Below are 22,265 nucleotides of genomic sequence, written 5' to 3' on the forward strand. Positions count from 1 at the left end.
AGCTTTGTCTGGCTCAAGGGGAGGGGTTAGTAATAGTGAATGCAGGGACTGCTGCTGTCCTCCGTGTCCTGGGCTCTGTGTATGTGTAGAAGCTCTAAGGTTGTAAATAATGAAACCTGACAGGTTGTGGCAGAAATGATGACTTCTGGTCATTCCTTCTCTTTTGTCAGAAGTGAAGTGTCTGTTACCCCAATTGATTGTGTACTACTGAGAAGAAGAATATAACTCTCAGTGTACGGAATGCAGTGTGACCTAGGAGACACCTCACATGCACTGAGCTGTATGATGAGTTCACAGTTCCCATATGGTCTAGTGGTTAGGATTCCTGGTTTTCACCCAGGGGGCCCGGGTTCAACTCCCGGTATGGGTACTCCATTTTTTTTTTTTCACTACTCAGACATTTTAATCTTTCTCAGTTTTTTTCTATAAACCTAAATGCACCTAAAGTCTTAATAAATGTCACTTGCTTTGTCTTCTGCTTCCATCTAATGCCCTCAGAGGTTTACACCGACCCCCAGATCTACTGCCCTCTCTCCCCAGCTCTTGACCTGTACATTAATACTATGAAGGGTTATTCCTTGTTTTTCTTTTATTGCACAACAAAAAGTACAGATTATATAAAGAGACCGGGGCACAGAGAAGAAGGCAGCAATTGACTGTGGTCCCACCATGGGAAATTCGCATTTTATTACCTGCCCCTTCCATACTGTGGGTTCATCATTTGTTTTATGACATGATTTCCCTGCTGTGTTGTATCTAGTATAAGACTTGAGTACTTTATGTGTTTTATATCATCTGTGATATTGTAGCTGTTGTTTGCAGTGTCCACATTTTGCAACCAGTGTGCTTTGTACCCTCACTGCTGCTCTCTCAGAGAGGGTAGGCTGAACACTACCGGTAGTATCAGACACCAGAGATGCCTCCTGTACCTGGAATAAAACTCTGCTTCTTTGTAAGAAATACAGGGGTGAAGATCTGCTGCATTCACAGTGACCCACTGACTCTTTTACAAAGGTTCCCAGCCGTGCAAAGACTTTTGGTGGTTAGTTAAGGGGCCATGCTAAATGGAGATTTCGAAGCATCAGACGAGACGTTTTCTTTGTTTCTGCATCAGCAAAAGTATATTTCTGTTTTTATGTTATTACTTGTGAAATACACATTTTAGTTGTGCTGTTGGATTTGTCATGTTTGATTTACAGTGTGAACGAATTCAAGCGATAGACAGTAGGTGGTGACTGACACTGCTTCAGGACTCCTAGGGTTGAGGATAGTGGACGTTGGTTCCATCGTGTAATGATTAGTACTCTGGACTCTGAATCCAGCAATCTGAGTTCCAATATCGGTAGGACCTGGAATGTGTGTAATAATACTTTTGTTTTAATTTATTGCAGGTCTTGAGCAGGAAACCATTTGTATCTCTGACATAACCCGTCTCTTCCTCTTTTCATTCCCCTCGTGGTTTCTGCGGTTTGGGGGCATCTATACATTATTCTATAGGCGTTGCTGGGGACACTTGATGCTACACACAGGTGTTGTCTACGTCCTGTGTCTGTGTGGACACCTCTCTACTCTGGCTACACAACTGTAAGATGCACAGTGTGGACCTGACTCCACTTGGCCTTCACACCGGATAACTTACAAGGAGAGAGAAACTTACAGAAATGTACGGTGTGAAAGAACGACTTTACCAAAGTGTTAATGTATGAAATTGCCCTTTGCTTTTTTTTTGTGAGTTGCAAATGGTAACATTTGACTAAAGCAAGTACCCAAAATTAAACAGTTTTCAGCTGGACTCATATAACTTGCATTTGCAGTGGAAGATCTGCCTGGAGCAGTATATGAGTGTGAAAAGGTCTCTAGTTTTGTCTTGAAATACCAGAGACTTCGGCGCTCTCCACCAGTCTCCTTCGACATCACATCCTGATGCTGAACAGTATTAGCACATAAATGAATAAAAAACTGGCTGACGTGTACATGCACATGTGTGCATATGTACCACGGTGCTATAGTCTGATGACATATATGTGCCAGTCTGTGGGGTCAAAGGGCAGTCTGAAGTTACTGGGCCACAGTTGTATCAATGAGGACTGTGTACTTCCTGTGCCCTGGGGCATTCGTACTCTGGTCCCTCAAACTAGGGTGGAAGCCCCCCTTTAGCACATGACTCTCAGAATAACAAGTCAGAGCAGACATTAGTGTAACTGGGTACTCACGCTTGTGAAAGGCACAAGTGCAAGTAGTGAACTGCAACCTGACCTCACAGCATACACTTTAGACATCCTTTGTAAACACACACACATATTTTCAGTCTAACTTGTTTACATTTTACATCAATAAATATGGTAATATTTGTACTTGAAATGTTTAATTTGCCTACCTTTGGCGCATATTCCTAGTACCTTATATTTGAACTTTTCTCCATTCGGGTGTATACAATTGGTATAATGTCAGAAAGGGAGAAGACGACCGAGAATGCCTAAGAATGTGCGCTTACATGCTTTTAAGAACATATGTCTGGTGTTGTGACAAAACAGCAGTGACCACTTCAGCTCAGCACTTGCTTCTTCCTCTGCTGTCCCAAAATATTGTGGAATTACTAGTCTCTGCGCCTCTGACAAGGCTGCTGACATCCGATTGATGATTTGTAGCCTTGTGGGCTGTGAGTGCTTTGGCTGTGCTGCCCCCTGGCAGTCACTCTGTGAAGATGCAGGTACCTGGGAACAACACAGACTACTTCTGAGCTGTTTCTTCTCTGTTTGAACCAATCCATTGTCAGGACTGGAGTCGGTGCTGTTAGTAGATAGAGAAGGAGTATAACTCGAGCCCCAGGAGGGCAGCCTGGAGCCTGTGACAGGTGCAGGGGAGTGTCGTCAAGGAAGCAGCTGGAAGATAACTGGAGAGGGGTCTGTGGGGCCATCAGTCTGGTGAGGAAACCCAGGAGTGTCCTACGGATGGGGCGTAGCTTTGTCTGGCTCAAGGGGAGGGGTTAGTAATAGTGAATGCAGGGACTGCTGCTGTCCTCCGTGTCCTGGGCTCTGTGTATGTGTAGAAGCTCTAAGGTTGTAAATAATGAAACCTGACAGGTTGTGGCAGAAATGATGACTTCTGGTCATTCCTTCTCTTTTGTCAGAAGTGAAGTGTCTGTTACCCCAATTGATTGTGTACTACTGAGAAGAAGAATATAACTCTCAGTGTACGGAATGCAGTGTGACCTAGGAGACACCTCACATGCACTGAGCTGTATGATGAGTTCACAGTTCCCATATGGTCTAGTGGTTAGGATTCCTGGTTTTCACCCAGGGGGCCCGGGTTCAACTCCCGGTATGGGTACTCCATTTTTTTTTTTTCACTACTCAGACATTTTAATCTTTCTCAGTTTTTTTCTATAAACCTAAATGCACCTAAAGTCTTAATAAATGTCACTTGCTTTGTCTTCTGCTTCCATCTAATGCCGTCAGAGGTTTACACCGACCCCCAGATCTACTGCCCTCTCTCCCCAGCTCTTGACCTGTACATTAATACTATGAAGGGTTATTCCTTGTTTTTCTTTTATTGCACAGCAAAAAGTACAGATTATATAAAGAGACCGGGGCACAGAGAAGAAGGCAGCAATTGACTGTGGTCCCACCATGGGAAATTCGCATTTTATTACCTGCCCCTTCCATACTGTGGGTTCATCATTTGTTTTATGACATGATTTCCCTGCTGTGTTGTATCTAGTATAAGACTTGAGTACTTTATGTGTTTTATATCATCTGTGATATTGTAGCTGTTGTTTGCAGTGTCCACATTTTGCAACCAGTGTGCTTTTTACCCTCACTGCTGCTCTCTCAGAGAGGGTAGGCTGAACACTACCGGTAGTATCAGACACCAGAGATGCCTCCTGTACCTGGAATAAAACTCTGCTTCTTTGTAAGAAATACAGGGGTGAAGATCTGCTGCATTCACAGTGACCCACTGACTCTTTTACAAAGGTTCCCAGCCGTGCAAAGACTCTTGGTGGTTAGTTAAGGGGCCATGCTAAATGGAGATTTCGAAGCATCAGACGAGACGTTTTCTTTGTTTCTGCATCAGCAAAAGTATATTTCTGTTTTTATGTTATTACTTGTGAAATACACATTTTAGTTGTGCTGTTGGATTTGTCATGTTTGATTTACAGTGTGAACGAATTTAAGCGATAGACAGTAGGTGGTGACTGACACTGCTTCAGGACTCCTAGGGTTGAGGATCGTGGACGTTGGTTCCATCGTGTAATGATTAGCACTCTGGACTCTGAATCCAGCAATCTGAGTTCCAATATCGGTAGGACCTGGAATGTTTGTAATAATACTTTTGTTTAAATTTATTGCAGGTCTTGAGCAGGAAACCATTTGTATCTCTGACATAACCCGTCTCTTCCTCTTTTCATTCCCCTCGTGGTTTCTGCGGTTTGGGGGCATCTATACATTATTCTATAGGCGTTGCTGGGGACACTTGATGCTACACAGAGGTGTTGTCTACGTCCTGTGTCTGTGTGGACACCTCTCTACTGTGGCTACACAACTGTAAGATGCACAGTGTGGACCTGACTCCACTTGGCCTTCACACCGGGTAACTTACAAGGAGAGAGAAACTTACGGAAATGTACGGTGTGAAAGAACGACTTTACCAAAGTGTTAATGTATGAAATTGCCCTTTGCTTTTTTTTTGTGAGTTGCAAATGGTAACATTTGACTAAAGCAAGTACCCAAAATTAATCAGTTTTCAGCTGGACTCATATAACTTGCATTTGCAGTGGAAGATCTGCCTGGAGCAGTATATGAGTGTGAAAAGGTCTCTAGTTTTGTCTTGAAATACCAGAGACTTTGGCGCTCTCTACCAGTCTCCTTCGACATCACATCCTGAAGCTGAACAGTATTAGCACATAAATGAATAAAAAACTGGCTGACGTGTACATGCACATGTGTGCATATGTACCACGGTGCTATAGTCTGATGACATATATGTGCCAGTCTGTGGGGTCAAAGGGCAGTCAGAAGTTACTGGGCCACAATTGTATCAATGAGGACTGTGTACTTCCTGTGCCCTGGGGCATTCGTACTCTGGTCCCTCAAACTAGGGTGGAAGCCCACCTTTAGCACATGACTCTCAGAATAACAAGTCAGAGCAGACATTAGTGTAACTGGGTACTCACGCTTGTGAAAGGCACAAGTGCAAGTAGTGAACTGCAACCTGACCTCACAGCATACACTTTAGACATCCTTTGTAAACACACACACATATTTTCAGTCTAACTTGTTTACATTTTACATCAATAAATATGGTAATATTTGTACTTGAAATGTTTAATTTGCCTACCTTTGGCGCATATTCCTAGTACCTTATATTTTAACTTTTCTCCATTCGGGTGTATACAATTGGTATAATGTCAGAAAGGGAGAAGACGACCGAGAATGCCTAAGAATGTGCGCTTACATGCTTTTAAGAACATATGTCTGGTGTTGTGACAAAACAGCAGTGACCACTTCAGCTCAGCACTTGCTTCTTCCTCTGCTGTCCCAAAATATTGTGGAATTACTAGTCTCTGCGCCTCTGACAAGGCTGCTGACATCCGATTGATGATTTGTACCCTTGTGGGCTGTGAGTGCTTTGGCTGTGCTGCCCCCTGGCAGTCACTCTGTGAAGATGCAGGTACCTGGGAACAACACAGACTACTTCTGAGCTGCTTCTTCTCTGTTTGAACCAATCCAGTGTCAGGACTGGAGTCGGTGCTGTTAGTAGATAGAGAAGGAGTATAACTCGAGCCCCAGGAGGGCAGCCTGGAGCCTGTGACAGGTGCAGGGGAGTGTCGTCAAGGAAGCAGCTGGAAGATAACTGGAGAGGGGTCTGTGGGGCCATCAGTCTGGTGAGGAAACCCAGGAGTGTCCTACGGATGGGGCGTGGCTTTGTCTGGCTCAAGGGGAGGGGTTAGTAATAGTGAATGCAGGGACTGCTGCTGTCCTCCGTGTCCTGGGCTCTGTGTATGTGTAGAAGCTCTAAGGTTGTAAATAATGAGACCTGACAGGTTGTGGCAGAAATGATGACTTCTGGTCATTCCTTCTCTTTTGTCAGAAGTGAAGTGTCTGTTACCCCAATTGATTGTGTACTACTGAGAAGAAGAATATAACTCTCAGTGTACGGAATGCAGTGTGACCTAGGAGACACCTCACATACACTGAGCTGTACGATGATTTCACAGTTCCCATATGGTCTAGCGGTTAGGATTCCTGGTTTTCACCCAGGCGGCCCGGGTTCAACTCCCGGTATGGGAACTCCATTTTTTTTTTTTCACTACTCAGACATTTTAATCTTTCTCAGTTTTTTTCTATAAACCTAAATGCACCTAAAATGCACATAAATGTCACTTGCTTTGTCTTCTGCTTCCATCTAATGCCGTCAGAGGTTTACACCGACCCCCAGATCTACTGCCCTCTCTCCCCAGCCCTTGACCTGTACATTAATACTATGAAGGGTTATTCCTTGTGTTTCTTTTATTGCACAACAAAAAGTACAGATTATATAAAGAGACCGGGGCACAGAGAAGAAGGCAGCAATTGACTGTGGTCCCACCATGGGAAATTCGCATTTTATTTCCTGCCCCTTCCATACTGTGGGTTCATCATTTGTTTTATGACATGATTTCCCTGCTGTGTTGTATCTAGTATAAGACTTGAGTACTTTATGTGTTTTATATCATCTGTGATATTGTAGCTGTTGTTTGCAGTGTCCACATTTTGCAACCAGTGTGCTTTGTACCCTCACTGCTGCTCTCTCAGAGAGGGTAGGCTGAACACTACCGGTAGTATCAGACACCAGAGATGCCTCCTGTACCTGGAATAAAACTCTGCTTCTTTGTAAGAAATACAGGGGTGAAGATCTGCTGCATTCACAGTGACCCACTGACTCTTTTACAAAGGTTCCCAGCCGTGCAAAGACTCTTGGTGGTTAGTTAAGGGGCCATGCTAAATGGAGATTTCGAAGCATCAGACGAGACGTTTTCTTTGTTTCTGCATCAGCAAAACTATATTTCTGTTTTTATGTTATTACTTGTGAAATACACATTTTAGTTGTGCTGTTGGATTTGTCATGTTTGATTTACAGTGTGAACGAATTCAAGCGATAGACAGTAGGTGGTGACTGACACTGCTTCAGGACTCCTAGGGTTGGGGATCGTGGACGTTGGTTCCATCGTGTAATGATTAGCACTCTGGACTCTGAATCCAGCAATCTGAGTTCCAATATCGGTAGGACCTGGAATGTTTGTAATAATACTTTTGTTTTAATTTATTGCAGGTCTTGAGCAGGAAACCATTTGTATCTCTGACATAACCCGTCTCTTCCTCTTTTCATTCCCCTCGTGGTTTCTGCGGTTTGGGGGCATCTATACATTATTCTATAGGCGTTGCTGGGGACACTTGATGCTACACACAGGTGTTGTCTACGTCCTGTGTCTGTGTGGACACCTCTCTACTCTGGCTACACAACTGTAAGATGCACAGTGTGGACCTGACTCCACTTGGCCTTCACACCGGATAACTTACAAGGAGAGAGAAACTTACGGAAATGTACGGTGTGAAAGAACGACTTTACCAAAGTGTTAATGTATGAAATTGCCCTTTGCTTTTTTTTGTGAGTTGCAAATGCTAACATTTGACTAAAGCAAGTACCCAAAATTAAACAGTTTTCAGCTGGACTCATATAACTTGCATTTGCAGTGGAAGATCTGCCTGGAGCAGTATATGAGTGTGAAAAGGTCTCTAGTTTTGTCTTGAAATACCAGAGACTTCGGCGCTCTCCACCAGTCTCCTTCGACATCACATCCTGATGCTGAACAGTATTAGCACATAAATGAATAAAAAACTGGCTGACGTTTACATGAACATGTGTGCATATGTACCACGGTGCTATAGTCTGATGACATATATGTGCCAGTCTGTGGGGTCAAAGGGCAGTCAGAAGTTACTGGGCCACAGTTGTATCAATGAGGACTGTGTACTTCCTGTGCCCTGGGGCATTCGTACTCTGGTCCCTCAAACTAGGATGGAAGCTCCCCTTTAGCACATGACTCTCAGAATAACAAGTCAGAGCAGACATTAGTGTAACTGGGTACTCACGCTTGTGAAAGGCACAAGTGCAAGTAGTGAACTGCAACCTGACCTCACAGCATACACTTTAGACATCCTTTGTAAACACACACACATATTTTCAGTCTAACTTGTTTACATTTTACATCAATAAATATGGTAATATTTGTACTTGAAATGTTTAATTTGCCTACCTTTGGCGCATATTCCTAGTACCTTATATTTTAACTTTTCTCCATTCGGGTGTATACAATTGGTATAATGTCAGAAAGGGAGAAGACGACCGAGAATGCCTAAGAATGTGCGCTTACATGCTTTTAAGAACATATGTCTGGTGTTGAGACAAAACAGCAGTGACCACTTCAGCTCAGCACTTGCTTCTTCCTCTGCTGTCCCAAAATATTGTGGAATTACTAGTCTCTGCGCCTCTGACAAGGCTGCTGACATCCGATTGATGATTTGTAGCCTTGTGGGCTGTGAGTGCTTTGGCTGTGCTGCCCCCTGGCAGTCACTCTGTGAAGATGCAGGTACCTGGGAACAACACAGACTACTTCTGAGCTGTTTCTTCTCTGTTTGAACCAATCCAGTGTCAGGACTGGAGTCGGTGCTGTTAGTAGATAGAGAAGGAGTATAACTCGAGCCCCAGGAGGGCAGCCTGGAGCCTGTGACAGGTGCAGGGGAGTGTCGTCAAGGAAGCAGCTGGAAGATAACTGGAGAGGGGTCTGTGGGGCCATCAGTCTGGTGAGGAAACCCAGGAGTGTCCTACGGATGGGGCGTGGCTTTGTCTGGCTCAAGGGGAGGGGTTAGTAATAGTGAATGCAGGGACTGCTGGTGTCCTCCGTGTCCTGGGCTCTGTGTATGTGTAGAAGCTCTAAGGTTGTAAATAATGAGACCTACAGGTTGTGGCAGAAATGATGACTTCTGGTCATTCCTTCTCTTTTGTCAGAAGTGAAGTGTCTGTTACCCCAATTGATTGTGTACTACTGAGAAGAAGAATATAACTCTCAGTGTACGGAATGCAGTGTGACCTAGGAGACACCTCACATACACTGAGCTGTATGACAAGTTCACAGTTCACATATGGTCTAGCGGTTAGGATTCCTGGTTTTCACCCAGGCGGCCCGGGTTCAACTCCCGGTATGGGAACTCCATTTATTTTTTTTCACTACTCAGACATTTTAATCTTTCTCAGTTTTTTTCTATAAACCTAAATGCACCTAAAGTCTTAATAAATGTCACTTGCTTTGTCTTCTGCTTCCATCTAATGCCGTCAGAGGTTTACACCGACCCCCAGATCTACTGCCCTCTCTCCCCAGCCCTTGACCTGTACATTAATACTATGAAGGGTTATTCCTTGTTTTTCTTTTATTGCACAACAAAAAGTACAGATTATATAAAGAGACCGGGGCACAGAGAAGAAGGCAGCAATTGACTGTGGTCCCACCATGGGAAATTCGCATTTTATTACCTGCCCCTTCCATACTGTGGGTTCATCATTTGTTTTATGACATGATTTCCCTGCTGTGTTGTATCTAGTATAAGACTTGAGTACTTTATGTGTTTTATATCATCTGTGATATTGCAGCTGTTGTTTGCAGTGTCCACATTTTGCAACCAGTGTGCTTTGTACCCTCACTGCTGCTCTCTCAGAGAGGGTAGGCTGAACACTACCGGTAGTATCAGACACCAGAGATGCCTCCTGTACCTGGAATAAAACTCTGCTTCTTTGTAAGAAATACAGGGGTGAAGATCTGCTGCATTCACAGTGACCCACTGACTCTTTTACAAAGGTTCCCAGCCGTGCAAAGACTCTTGGTGGTTAGTTAAGGGGCCATGCTAAATGGAGATTTCGAAGAATCAGACGAGACGTTTTCTTTGTTTCTGCATCAGCAAAAGTATATTTCTGTTTTTATGTTATTACTTGTGAAATACACATTTTAGTTGTGCTGTTGGATTTGTCATGTTTGATTTACAGTGTGAACGAATTCAAGCGATAGACAGTAGGTGGTGACTGACACTGCTTCAGGACTCCTAGGGTTGACGATCGTGGACGTTGGTTCCATCGTGTAATGATTAGCACTCTGGACTCTGAATCCAGCAATCTGAGTTCCAATATCGGTAGGACCTGGAATGTTTGTAATAATACTTTTGTTTTAATTTATTGCAGGTCTTGAGCAGGAAACCATTTGTATCTCTGACATAACCCGTCTCTTCCTCTTTTCATTCCCCTCGTGGTTTCTGCGGTTTGGGGGCATCTATACATTATTCTATAGGCGTTGCTGGGGACACTTGATGCTACACACAGGTGTTGTCTACGTCCTGTGTCTGTGTGGACACCTCTCTACTCTGGCTACACAACTGTAAGATGCACAGTGTGGACCTGACTCCACTTGGCCTTCACACCGGATAACTTACAAGGAGAGAGAAACTTACGGAAATGTACGGTGTGAAAGAACGACTTTACCAAAGTGTTAATGTATGGAATTGCCCTTTGCTTTTTTTTTGTGAGTTGCAAATGGTAACATTTGACTAAAGCAAGTACCCAAAATTAAACAGTTTTCAGCTGGACTCATATAACTTGCATTTGCAGTGGAAGATCTGCCTGGAGCAGTATATGAGTGTGAAAAGGTCTCTAGTTTTGTTTTGAAATACCAGAGACTTCGGCGCTCTCCACCAGTCTCCTTCGACATCACATCCTGATGCTGAACAGTATTAGCACATAAATGAATAAAAAACTGGCTGACGTGTACATGCACATGTGTGCATATGTACCACGGTGCTATAGTCTGATGACATATATGTGCCAGTCTGTGGGGTCAAAGGGCAGTCAGAAGTTACTGGGCCACAGTTGTATCAACGAGGACTGTGTACTTCCTGTGCCCTGGGGCATTCGTACTCTGGTCCCTCAAACTAGGGTGGAAGCCCCCCTTTAGCACATGACTCTCAGAATAACAAGTCAGAGCAGACATTAGTGTAACTGGGTACTCACACTTGTGAAAGGCACAAGTGCAAGTAGTGAACTGCAACCTGACCTCACAGCATACACTTTAGACATCCTTTGTAAACACACACACATATTTTCAGTCTAACTTGTTTACATTTTACATCAATAAATATGGTAATATTTGTACTTGAAATGTTTAATTTGCCTACCTTTGGCGCATATTCCTAGTACCTTATATTTGAACTTTTCTCCATTCGGGTGTATACAATTGGTATAATGTCAGAAAGGGAGAAGACGACCGAGAATGCCTAAGAATGTGCGCTTACATGCTTTTAAGAACATATGTCTGGTGTTGTGACAAAACAGCAGTGACCACTTCAGCTCAGCACTTGCTTCTTCCTCTGCTGTCCCAAAATATTGTGGAATTACTAGTCTCTGCGCCTCTGACAAGGCTGCTGACATCCGATTGATGATTTGTAGCCTTGTGGGCTGTGAGTGCTTTGGCTGTGCTGCCCCCTGGCAGTCACTCTGTGAAGATGCAGGTACCTGGGAACAACACAGACTACTTCTGAGCTGTTTCTTCTCTGTTTGAACCAATCCATTGTCAGGACTGGAGTCGGTGCTGTTAGTAGATAGAGAAGGAGTATAACTCGAGCCCCAGGAGGGCAGCCTGGAGCCTGTGACAGGTGCAGGGGAGTGTCGTCAAGGAAGCAGCTGGAAGATAACTGGAGAGGGGTCTGTGGGGCCATCAGTCTGGTGAGGAAACCCAGGAGTGTCCTACGGATGGGGCGTAGCTTTGTCTGGCTCAAGGGGAGGGGTTAGTAATAGTGAATGCAGGGACTGCTGCTGTCCTCCGTGTCCTGGGCTCTGTGTATGTGTAGAAGCTCTAAGGTTGTAAATAATGAAACCTGACAGGTTGTGGCAGAAATGATGACTTCTGGTCATTCCTTCTCTTTTGTCAGAAGTGAAGTGTCTGTTACCCCAATTGATTGTGTACTACTGAGAAGAAGAATATAACTCTCAGTGTACGGAATGCAGTGTGACCTAGGAGACACCTCACATGCACTGAGCTGTATGATGAGTTCACAGTTCCCATATGGTCTAGTGGTTAGGATTCCTGGTTTTCACCCAGGGGGCCCGGGTTCAACTCCCGGTATGGGTACTCCATTTTTTTTTTTTCACTACTCAGACATTTTAATCTTTCTCAGTTTTTTTCTATAAACCTAAATGCACCTAAAGTCTTAATAAATGTCACTTGCTTTGTCTTCTGCTTCCATCTAATGCCGTCAGAGGTTTACACCGACCCCCAGATCTACTGCCCTCTCTCCCCAGCTCTTGACCTGTACATTAATACTATGAAGGGTTATTCCTTGTGTTTCTTTTATTGCACAACAAAAAGTACAGATTATATAAAGAGACCGGGGCACAGAGAAGAAGGCAGCAATTGACTGTGGTCCCACCATGGGAAATTCGCATTTTATTTCCTGCCCCTTCCATACTGTGGGTTCATCATTTGTTTTATGACATGATTTCCCTGCTGTGTTGTATCTAGTATAAGACTTGAGTACTTTATGTGTTTTATATCATCTGTGATATTGTAGCTGTTGTTTGCAGTGTCCACATTTTGCAACCAGTGTGCTTTGTACCCTCACTGCTGCTCTCTCAGAGAGGGTAGGCTGAACACTACCGGTAGTATCAGACACCAGAGATGCCTCCTGTACCTGGAATAAAACTCTGCTTCTTTGTAAGAAATACAGGGGTGAAGATCTGCTGCATTCACAGTGACCCACTGACTCTTTTACAAAGGTTCCCAGCCGTGCAAAGACTCTTGGTGGTTAGTTAAGGGGCCATGCTAAATGGAGATTTCGAAGCATCAGACGAGACGTTTTCTTTGTTTCTGCATCAGCAAAACTATATTTCTGTTTTTATGTTATTACTTGTGAAATACACATTTTAGTTGTGCTGTTGGATTTGTCATGTTTGATTTACAGTGTGAACGAATTCAAGCGATAGACAGTAGGTGGTGACTGACACTGCTTCAGGACTCCTAGGGTTGGGGATCGTGGACGTTGGTTCCATCGTGTAATGATTAGCACTCTGGACTCTGAATCCAGCAATCTGAGTTCCAATATCGGTAGGACCTGGAATGTTTGTAATAATACTTTTGTTTTAATTTATTGCAGGTCTTGAGCAGGAAACCATTTGTATCTCTGACATAACCCGTCTCTTCCTCTTTTCATTCCCCTCGTGGTTTCTGCGGTTTGGGGGCATCTATACATTATTCTATAGGCGTTGCTGGGGACACTTGATGCTACACACAGGTGTTGTCTACGTCCTGTGTCTGTGTGGACACCTCTCTACTCTGGCTACACAACTGTAAGATGCACAGTGTGGACCTGACTCCACTTGGCCTTCACACCGGATAACTTACAAGGAGAGAGAAACTTACGGAAATGTACGGTGTGAAAGAACGACTTTACCAAAGTGTTAATGTATGAAATTGCCCTTTGCTTTTTTTTGTGAGTTGCAAATGCTAACATTTGACTAAAGCAAGTACCCAAAATTAAACAGTTTTCAGCTGGACTCATATAACTTGCATTTGCAGTGGAAGATCTGCCTGGAGCAGTATATGAGTGTGAAAAGGTCTCTAGTTTTGTCTTGAAATACCAGAGACTTCGGCGCTCTCCACCAGTCTCCTTCGACATCACATCCTGATGCTGAACAGTATTAGCACATAAATGAATAAAAAACTGGCTGACGTTTACATGAACATGTGTGCATATGTACCACGGTGCTATAGTCTGATGACATATATGTGCCAGTCTGTGGGGTCAAAGGGCAGTCAGAAGTTACTGGGCCACAGTTGTATCAATGAGGACTGTGTACTTCCTGTGCCCTGGGGCATTCGTACTCTGGTCCCTCAAACTAGGATGGAAGCTCCCCTTTAGCACATGACTCTCAGAATAACAAGTCAGAGCAGACATTAGTGTAACTGGGTACTCACGCTTGTGAAAGGCACAAGTGCAAGTAGTGAACTGCAACCTGACCTCACAGCATACACTTTAGACATCCTTTGTAAACACACACACATATTTTCAGTCTAACTTGTTTACATTTTACATCAATAAATATGGTAATATTTGTACTTGAAATGTTTAATTTGCCTACCTTTGGCGCATATTCCTAGTACCTTATATTTTAACTTTTCTCCATTCGGGTGTATACAATTGGTATAATGTCAGAAAGGGAGAAGACGACCGAGAATGCCTAAGAATGTGCGCTTACATGCTTTTAAGAACATATGTCTGGTGTTGAGACAAAACAGCAGTGACCACTTCAGCTCAGCACTTGCTTCTTCCTCTGCTGTCCCAAAATATTGTGGAATTACTAGTCTCTGCGCCTCTGACAAGGCTGCTGACATCCGATTGATGATTTGTAGCCTTGTGGGCTGTGAGTGCTTTGGCTGTGCTGCCCCCTGGCAGTCACTCTGTGAAGATGCAGGTACCTGGGAACAACACAGACTACTTCTGAGCTGTTTCTTCTCTGTTTGAACCAATCCAGTGTCAGGACTGGAGTCGGTGCTGTTAGTAGATAGAGAAGGAGTATAACTCGAGCCCCAGGAGGGCAGCCTGGAGCCTGTGACAGGTGCAGGGGAGTGTCGTCAAGGAAGCAGCTGGAAGATAACTGGAGAGGGGTCTGTGGGGCCATCAGTCTGGTGAGGAAACCCAGGAGTGTCCTACGGATGGGGCGTGGCTTTGTCTGGCTCAAGGGGAGGGGTTAGTAATAGTGAATGCAGGGACTGCTGGTGTCCTCCGTGTCCTGGGCTCTGTGTATGTGTAGAAGCTCTAAGGTTGTAAATAATGAGACCTACAGGTTGTGGCAGAAATGATGACTTCTGGTCATTCCTTCTCTTTTGTCAGAAGTGAAGTGTCTGTTACCCCAATTGATTGTGTACTACTGAGAAGAAGAATATAACTCTCAGTGTACGGAATGCAGTGTGACCTAGGAGACACCTCACATACACTGAGCTGTATGACAAGTTCACAGTTCACATATGGTCTAGCGGTTAGGATTCCTGGTTTTCACCCAGGCGGCCCGGGTTCAACTCCCGGTATGGGAACTCCATTTATTTTTTTTCACTACTCAGACATTTTAATCTTTCTCAGTTTTTTTCTATAAACCTAAATGCACCTAAAGTCTTAATAAATGTCACTTGCTTTGTCTTCTGCTTCCATCTAATGCCGTCAGAGGTTTACACCGACCCCCAGATCTACTGCCCTCTCTCCCCAGCCCTTGACCTGTACATTAATACTATGAAGGGTTATTCCTTGTTTTTCTTTTATTGCACAACAAAAAGTACAGATTATATAAAGAGACCGGGGCACAGAGAAGAAGGCAGCAATTGACTGTGGTCCCACCATGGGAAATTCGCATTTTATTACCTGCCCCTTCCATACTGTGGGTTCATCATTTGTTTTATGACATGATTTCCCTGCTGTGTTGTATCTAGTATAAGACTTGAGTACTTTATGTGTTTTATATCATCTGTGATATTGCAGCTGTTGTTTGCAGTGTCCACATTTTGCAACCAGTGTGCTTTGTACCCTCACTGCTGCTCTCTCAGAGAGGGTAGGCTGAACACTACCGGTAGTATCAGACACCAGAGATGCCTCCTGTACCTGGAATAAAACTCTGCTTCTTTGTAAGAAATACAGGGGTGAAGATCTGCTGCATTCACAGTGACCCACTGACTCTTTTACAAAGGTTCCCAGCCGTGCAAAGACTCTTGGTGGTTAGTTAAGGGGCCATGCTAAATGGAGATTTCGAAGAATCAGACGAGACGTTTTCTTTGTTTCTGCATCAGCAAAAGTATATTTCTGTTTTTATGTTATTACTTGTGAAATACACATTTTAGTTGTGCTGTTGGATTTGTCATGTTTGATTTACAGTGTGAACGAATTCAAGCGATAGACAGTAGGTGGTGACTGACACTGCTTCAGGACTCCTAGGGTTGACGATCGTGGACGTTGGTTCCATCGTGTAATGATTAGCACTCTGGACTCTGAATCCAGCAATCTGAGTTCCAATATCGGTAGGACCTGGAATGTTTGTAATAATACTTTTGTTTTAATTTATTGCAGGTCTTGAGCAGGAAACCATTTGTATCTCTGACATAACCCGTCTCTTCCTCTTTTCATTCCCCTCGTGGTTTCTGCGGTTTGGGGGCATCTATACATTATTCTATAGGCGTTGCTGGGGACACTTGATGCTACACACAGGTGTTGTCTACGTCCTGTGTCTGTGTGGACACCTCTCTACTCTGGCTACACAACTGTAAGATGCACAGTGTGGACCTGACTCCACTTGGCCTTCACACCGGATAACTTACAAGGAGAGAGAAACTTACGGAAATGTACGGTGTGAAAGAACGACTTTACCAAAGTGTTAATGTATGGAATTGCCCTTTGCTTTTTTTTTGTGAGTTGCAAATGGTAACATTTGACTAAAGCAAGTACCCAAAATTAAACAGTTTTCAGCTGGACTCATATAACTTGCATTTGCAGTGGAAGATCTGCCTGGAGCAGTATATGAGTGTGAAAAGGTCTCTAGTTTTGTTTTGAAATACCAGAGACTTCGGCGCTCTCCACCAGTCTCCTTCGACATCACATCCTGATGCTGAACAGTATTAGCACATAAATGAATAAAAAACTGGCTGACGTGTACATGCACATGTGTGCATATGTACCACGGTGCTATAGTCTGATGACATATATGTGCCAGTCTGTGGGGTCAAAGGGCAGTCAGAAGTTACTGGGCCACAGTTGTATCAACGAGGACTGTGTACTTCCTGTGCCCTGGGGCATTCGTACTCTGGTCCCTCAAACTAGGGTGGAAGCCCCCCTTTAGCACATGACTCTCAGAATAACAAGTCAGAGCAGACATTAGTGTAACTGGGTACTCACACTTGTGAAAGGCACAAGTGCAAGTAGTGAACTGCAACCTGACCTCACAGCATACACTTTAGACATCCTTTGTAAACACACACACATATTTTCAGTCTAACTTGTTTACATTTTACATCAATAAATATGGTAATATTTGTACTTGAAATGTTTAATTTGCCTACCTTTGGCGCATATTCCTAGTACCTTATATTTGAACTTTTCTCCATTCGGGTGTATACAATTGGTATAATGTCAGAAAGGGAGAAGACGACCGAGAATGCCTAAGAATGTGCGCTTACATGCTTTTAAGAACATATGTCTGGTGTTGTGACAAAACAGCAGTGACCACTTCAGCTCAGCACTTGCTTCTTCCTCTGCTGTCCCAAAATATTGTGGAATTACTAGTCTCTGCGCCTCTGACAAGGCTGCTGACATCCGATTGATGATTTGTAGCCTTGTGAGCTGTGAGTGCTTTGGCTGTGCTGCCCCCTGGCAGTCACTCTGTGAAGATGCAGGTACCTGGGAACAACACAGACTACTTCTGAGCTGTTCTTCTCTGTTTGAACCAATCCAGTGTCAGGACTGGAGTCGGTGCTGTTAGTAGATAGAGAAGGAGTATAACTCGAGCCCCAGGAGGGCAGCCTGGAGCCTGTGACAGGTGCAGGGGAGTGTCGTCAAGGAAGCAGCTGGAAGATAACTGGAGAGGGGTCTGTGGGGCCATCAGTCTGGTGAGGAAACCCAGGAGTGTCCTACGGATGGGGCGTAGCTTTGTCTGGCTCAAGGGGAGGGGTTAGTAATAGTGAATGCAGGGACTGCTGCTGTCCTCCGTGTTCTGGGCTCTGTGTAGGTGTAGAAGCTCTAAGGTTGTAAATAATGAAACCTGACAGGTTGTGGCAGAAATGATGACTTCTGGTCATTCCTTCTCTTTTGTCAGAAATGAAGTGTCTGTTACCCCAATTGATTGTGTACTACTGAGAAGAAGAATATAACTCTCAGTGTACGGAATGCAGTGTGACCTAGGAGACACCTCACATGCACTGAGCTGTATGATGAGTTCACAGTTCCCATATGGTCTAGTGGTTAGGATTCCTGGTTTTCACCCAGGGGGCCCGGGTTCAACTCCCGGTATGGGTACTCCATTTTTTTTTTTTCACTACTCAGACATTTTAATCTTTCTCAATTTTTTTCTATAAACCTAAATGCACCTAAAGTCTTAATAAATGTCACTTGCTTTGTCTTCTGCTTCCATCTAATGCCGTCAGAGGTTTACACCGACCCCCAGATCTACTGCCCTCTCTCCCCAGCTCTTGACCTGTACATTAATACTATGAAGGGTTATTCCTTGTTTTTCTTTTATTGCACAACAAAAAGTACAGATTATATAAAGAGACCGGGGCACAGAGAAGAAGGCAGCAATTGACTGTGGTCCCACCATGGGAAATTCGCATTTTATTTCCTGCCCCTTCCATACTGTGGGTTCATCATTTGTTTTATGACATGATTTCCCTGCTGTGTTGTATCTAGTATAAGACTTGAGTACTTTATGTGTTTTATATCATCTGTGATATTGTAGCTGTTGTTTGCAGTGTCCACATTTTGCAACCAGTGTGCTTTGTACCCTCACTGCTGCTCTCTCAGAGAGGGTAGGCTGAACACTACCGGTAGTATCAGACACCAGAGATGCCTCCTGTACCTGGAATAAAACTCTGCTTCTTTGTAAGAAATACAGGGGTGAAGATCTGCTGCATTCACAGTGACCCACTGACTCTTTTACAAAGGTTCCCAGCCGTGCAAAGACTCTTGGTGGTTAGTTAAGGGGCCATGCTAAATGGAGATTTCGAAGCATCAGACGAGACGTTTTCTTTGTTTCTGCATCAGCAAAACTATATTTCTGTTTTTATGTTATTACTTGTGAAATACACATTTTAGTTGTGCTGTTGGATTTGTCATGTTTGATTTACAGTGTGAACGAATTCAAGCGATAGACAGTAGGTGGTGACTGACACTGCTTCAGGACTCCTAGGGTTGAAGATCGTGGACGTTGGTTCCATCGTGTAATGATTAGCACTCTGGACTCTGAATCCAGCAATCTGAGTTCCAATATCGGTAGGACCTGGAATGTTTGTAATAATACTTTTGTTTTAATTTATTGCAGGTCTTGAGCAGGAAACCATTTGTATCTCTGACATAACCCGTCTCTTCCTCTTTTCATTCCCCTCGTGGTTTCTGCGGTTTGGGGGCATCTATACATTATTCTATAGGCGTTGCTGGGGACACTTGATGCTACACACAGGTGTTGTCTACGTCCTGTGTCTGTGTGGACACCTCTCTACTCTGGCTACACAACTGTAAGATGCACAGTGTGGACCTGACTCCACTTGGCCTTCACACCGGATAACTTACAAGGAGAGAGAAACTTACGGAAATGTACGGTGTGAAAGAACGACTTTACCAAAGTGTTAATGTATGAAATTGCCCTTTGCTTTTTTTTTGTGAGTTGCAAATGGTAACATTTGACTAAAGCAAGTACCCAAAATTAAACAGTTTTCAGCTGGACTCATATAACTTGCATTTGCAGTGGAAGATCTGCCTGGAGCAGTATATGAGTGTGAAAAGGTCTCTAGTTTTGTCTTGAAATACCAGAGACTTCGGCGCTCTCTACCAGTCTCCTTCGACATCACATCCTGATGCTGAACAGTATTAGCACATAAATGAATAAAAAACTGGCTGACGTTTACATGAACATGTGTGCATATGTACCACGGTGCTATAGTCTGATGACATATATGTGCCAGTCTGTGGGGTCAAAGGGCAGTCAGAAGTTACTGGGCCACAGTTGTATCAATGAGGACTGTGTACTTCCTGTGCCCTGGGGCATTCGTACTCTGGTCCCTCACAGTAGGATGGAAGCTCCCCTTTAGCACATGACTCTCAGAATAACAAGTCAGAGCAGACATTAGTGTAACTGGGTACTCACGCTTGTGAAAGGCACAAGTGCAAGTAGTGAACTGCAACCTGACCTCACAGCATACACTTTAGACATCCTTTGTAAACACACACACATATTTTCAGTCTAACGTGTTTACATTTTACATCAATAAATATGGTAATATTTGTACTTGAAATGTTTAATTTGCCTACCTTTGGCGCATATTCCTAGTACCTTATATTTTAACTTTTCTCCATTCGGGTGTATACAATTGGTATAATGTCAGAAAGGGAGAAGACGACCGAGAATGCCTAAGAATGTGCGCTTCCATGCTTTTAAGAACATATGTCTGGTGTTGTGACAAAACAGCAGTGACCACTTCAGCTCAGCACTTGCTTCTTCCTCTGCTGTCCCAAAATATTGTGGAATTACTAGTCTCTGCGCCTCTGACAAGGCTGCTGACATCCGATTGATGATTTGTAGCCTTGTGGGCTGTGAGTGCTTTGGCTGTGCTGCCCCCTGGCAGTCACTCTGTGAAGATGCAGGTACCTGGGAACAACACAGACTACTTCTGAGCTGTTTCTTCTCTGTTTGAACCAATCCAGTGTCAGGACTGGAGTCGGTGCTGTTAGTAGATAGAGAAGGAGTATAACTCGAGCCCCAGGAGGGCAGCCTGGAGCCTGTGACAGGTGCAGGGGAGTGTCGTCAAGGAAGCAGCTGGAAGATAACTGGAGAGGGGTCTGTGGGGCCATCAGTCTGGTGAGGAAACCCAGGAGTGTCCTACGGATGGGGCGTGGCTTTGTCTGGCTCAAGGGGAGGGGTTAGTAATAGTGAATGCAGGGACTGCTGGTGTCCTCCGTGTCCTGGGCTCTGTGTATGTGTAGAAGCTCTAAGGTTGTAAATAATGAGACCTACAGGTTGTGGCAGAAATGATGACTTCTGGTCATTCCTTCTCTTTTGTCAGAAGTGAAGTGTCTGTTACCCCAATTGATTGTGTACTACTGAGAAGAAGAATATAACTCTCAGTGTACGGAATGCAATGTGACCTAGGAGACACCTCACATACACTGAGCTGTATGACAAGTTCACAGTTCACATATGGTCTAGCGGTTAGGATTCCTGGTTTTCACCCAGGCGGCCCGGGTTCAACTCCCGATATGGGAACTCCATTTATTTGTTTTCACTACTCAGACATTTTAATCTTTCTCAGTTTTTTTCTATAAACCTAAATGCACCTAAAGTCTTAATAAATGTCACTTGCTTTGTCTTCTGCTTCCATCTAATGCCGTCAGAGGTTTACACCGACCCCCAGATCTACTGCCCTCTCTCCCCAGCCCTCGACCTGTACATTAATACTATGAAGGGTTATTCCTTGTTTTTCTTTTATTGCACAACAAAAAGTACAGATTATATAAAGAGACCGGGGCACAGAGAAGAAGGCAGCAATTGACTGTGGTCCCACCATGGGAAATTCGCATTTTATTACCTGCCCCTTCCATACTGTGGGTTCATCATTTGTTTTATGACATGATTTCCCTGCTGTGTTGTATCTAGTATAAGACTTGAGTACTTTATGTGTTTTATATCATCTGTGATATTGCAGCTGTTGTTTGCAGTGTCCACATTTTGCAACCAGTGTGCTTTGTACCCTCACTGCTGCTCTCTCAGAGAGGGTAGGCTGAACACTACCGGTAGTATCAGACACCAGAGATGCCTCCTGTACCTGGAATAAAACTCTGCTTCTTTGTAAGAAATACAGGGGTGAAGATCTGCTGCATTCACAGTGACCCACTGACTCTTTTACAAAGGTTCCCAGCCGTGCAAAGACTCTTGGTGGTTAGTTAAGGGGCCATGCTAAATGGAGATTTCGAAGAATCAGACGAGACGTTTTCTTTGTTTCTGCATCAGCAAAAGTATATTTCTGTTTTTATGTTATTACTTGTGAAATACACATTTTAGTTGTGCTGTTGGATTTGTCATGTTTGATTTACAGTGTGAACGAATTCAAGCGATAGACAGTAGGTGGTGACTGACACTGCTTCAGGACTCCTAGGGTTGACGATCGTGGACGTTGGTTCCATCGTGTAATGATTAGCACTCTGGACTCTGAATCCAGCAATCTGGGTTCCAATATCGGTAGGACCTGGAATGTTTGTAATAATACTTTTGTTTAAATTTATTGCAGGTCTTGAGCAGGAAACCATTTGTATCTCTGACATAACCCGTCTCTTCCTCTTTTCATTCCCCTCGTGGTTTCTGCGGTTTGGGGGCATCTATACATTATTCTATAGGCGTTGCTGGGGACACTTGATGCTACACATAGGTGTTGTCTACGTCCTGTGTCT

The 22,265-nt window shown here is 43.9% G+C and overlaps 7 non-coding genes across 7 annotated transcripts; all 7 read left to right on the plus strand.

The window, feature by feature from the left end:
• The first annotated feature begins 298 nt into the window (after window positions 1–298).
• Window positions 299–370, plus strand: TRNAE-UUC (transfer RNA glutamic acid (anticodon UUC)). The gene has a single exon. It is a non-coding gene; the product is annotated as a tRNA-Glu (tRNA).
• A 2,888-nt stretch (window positions 371–3,258) lies between these two features.
• Window positions 3,259–3,330, plus strand: TRNAE-UUC (transfer RNA glutamic acid (anticodon UUC)). Its single transcript has one exon. It is a non-coding gene; the product is annotated as a tRNA-Glu (tRNA).
• A 2,888-nt stretch (window positions 3,331–6,218) lies between these two features.
• On the plus strand, window positions 6,219–6,290 carry TRNAE-UUC (transfer RNA glutamic acid (anticodon UUC)). The gene has a single exon. It is a non-coding gene; the product is annotated as a tRNA-Glu (tRNA).
• A 2,886-nt stretch (window positions 6,291–9,176) lies between these two features.
• TRNAE-UUC (transfer RNA glutamic acid (anticodon UUC)) lies at window positions 9,177–9,248 on the plus strand. The gene has a single exon. It is a non-coding gene; the product is annotated as a tRNA-Glu (tRNA).
• Window positions 9,249–12,136: 2,888 nt separating this feature from the next.
• Window positions 12,137–12,208, plus strand: TRNAE-UUC (transfer RNA glutamic acid (anticodon UUC)). The gene has a single exon. It is a non-coding gene; the product is annotated as a tRNA-Glu (tRNA).
• Window positions 12,209–15,094: 2,886 nt separating this feature from the next.
• Window positions 15,095–15,166, plus strand: TRNAE-UUC (transfer RNA glutamic acid (anticodon UUC)). Its single transcript has one exon. It is a non-coding gene; the product is annotated as a tRNA-Glu (tRNA).
• A 2,887-nt stretch (window positions 15,167–18,053) lies between these two features.
• Window positions 18,054–18,125, plus strand: TRNAE-UUC (transfer RNA glutamic acid (anticodon UUC)). Its single transcript has one exon. It is a non-coding gene; the product is annotated as a tRNA-Glu (tRNA).
• The last annotated feature ends 4,140 nt before the right edge of the window (window positions 18,126–22,265 follow it).

This window comes from Pleurodeles waltl, unplaced genomic scaffold (genome assembly GCF_031143425.1).
Source record: "Pleurodeles waltl isolate 20211129_DDA unplaced genomic scaffold, aPleWal1.hap1.20221129 scaffold_39, whole genome shotgun sequence".
In the NCBI taxonomy this organism is placed as follows: Eukaryota; Metazoa; Chordata; class Amphibia; order Caudata; family Salamandridae; genus Pleurodeles; species Pleurodeles waltl.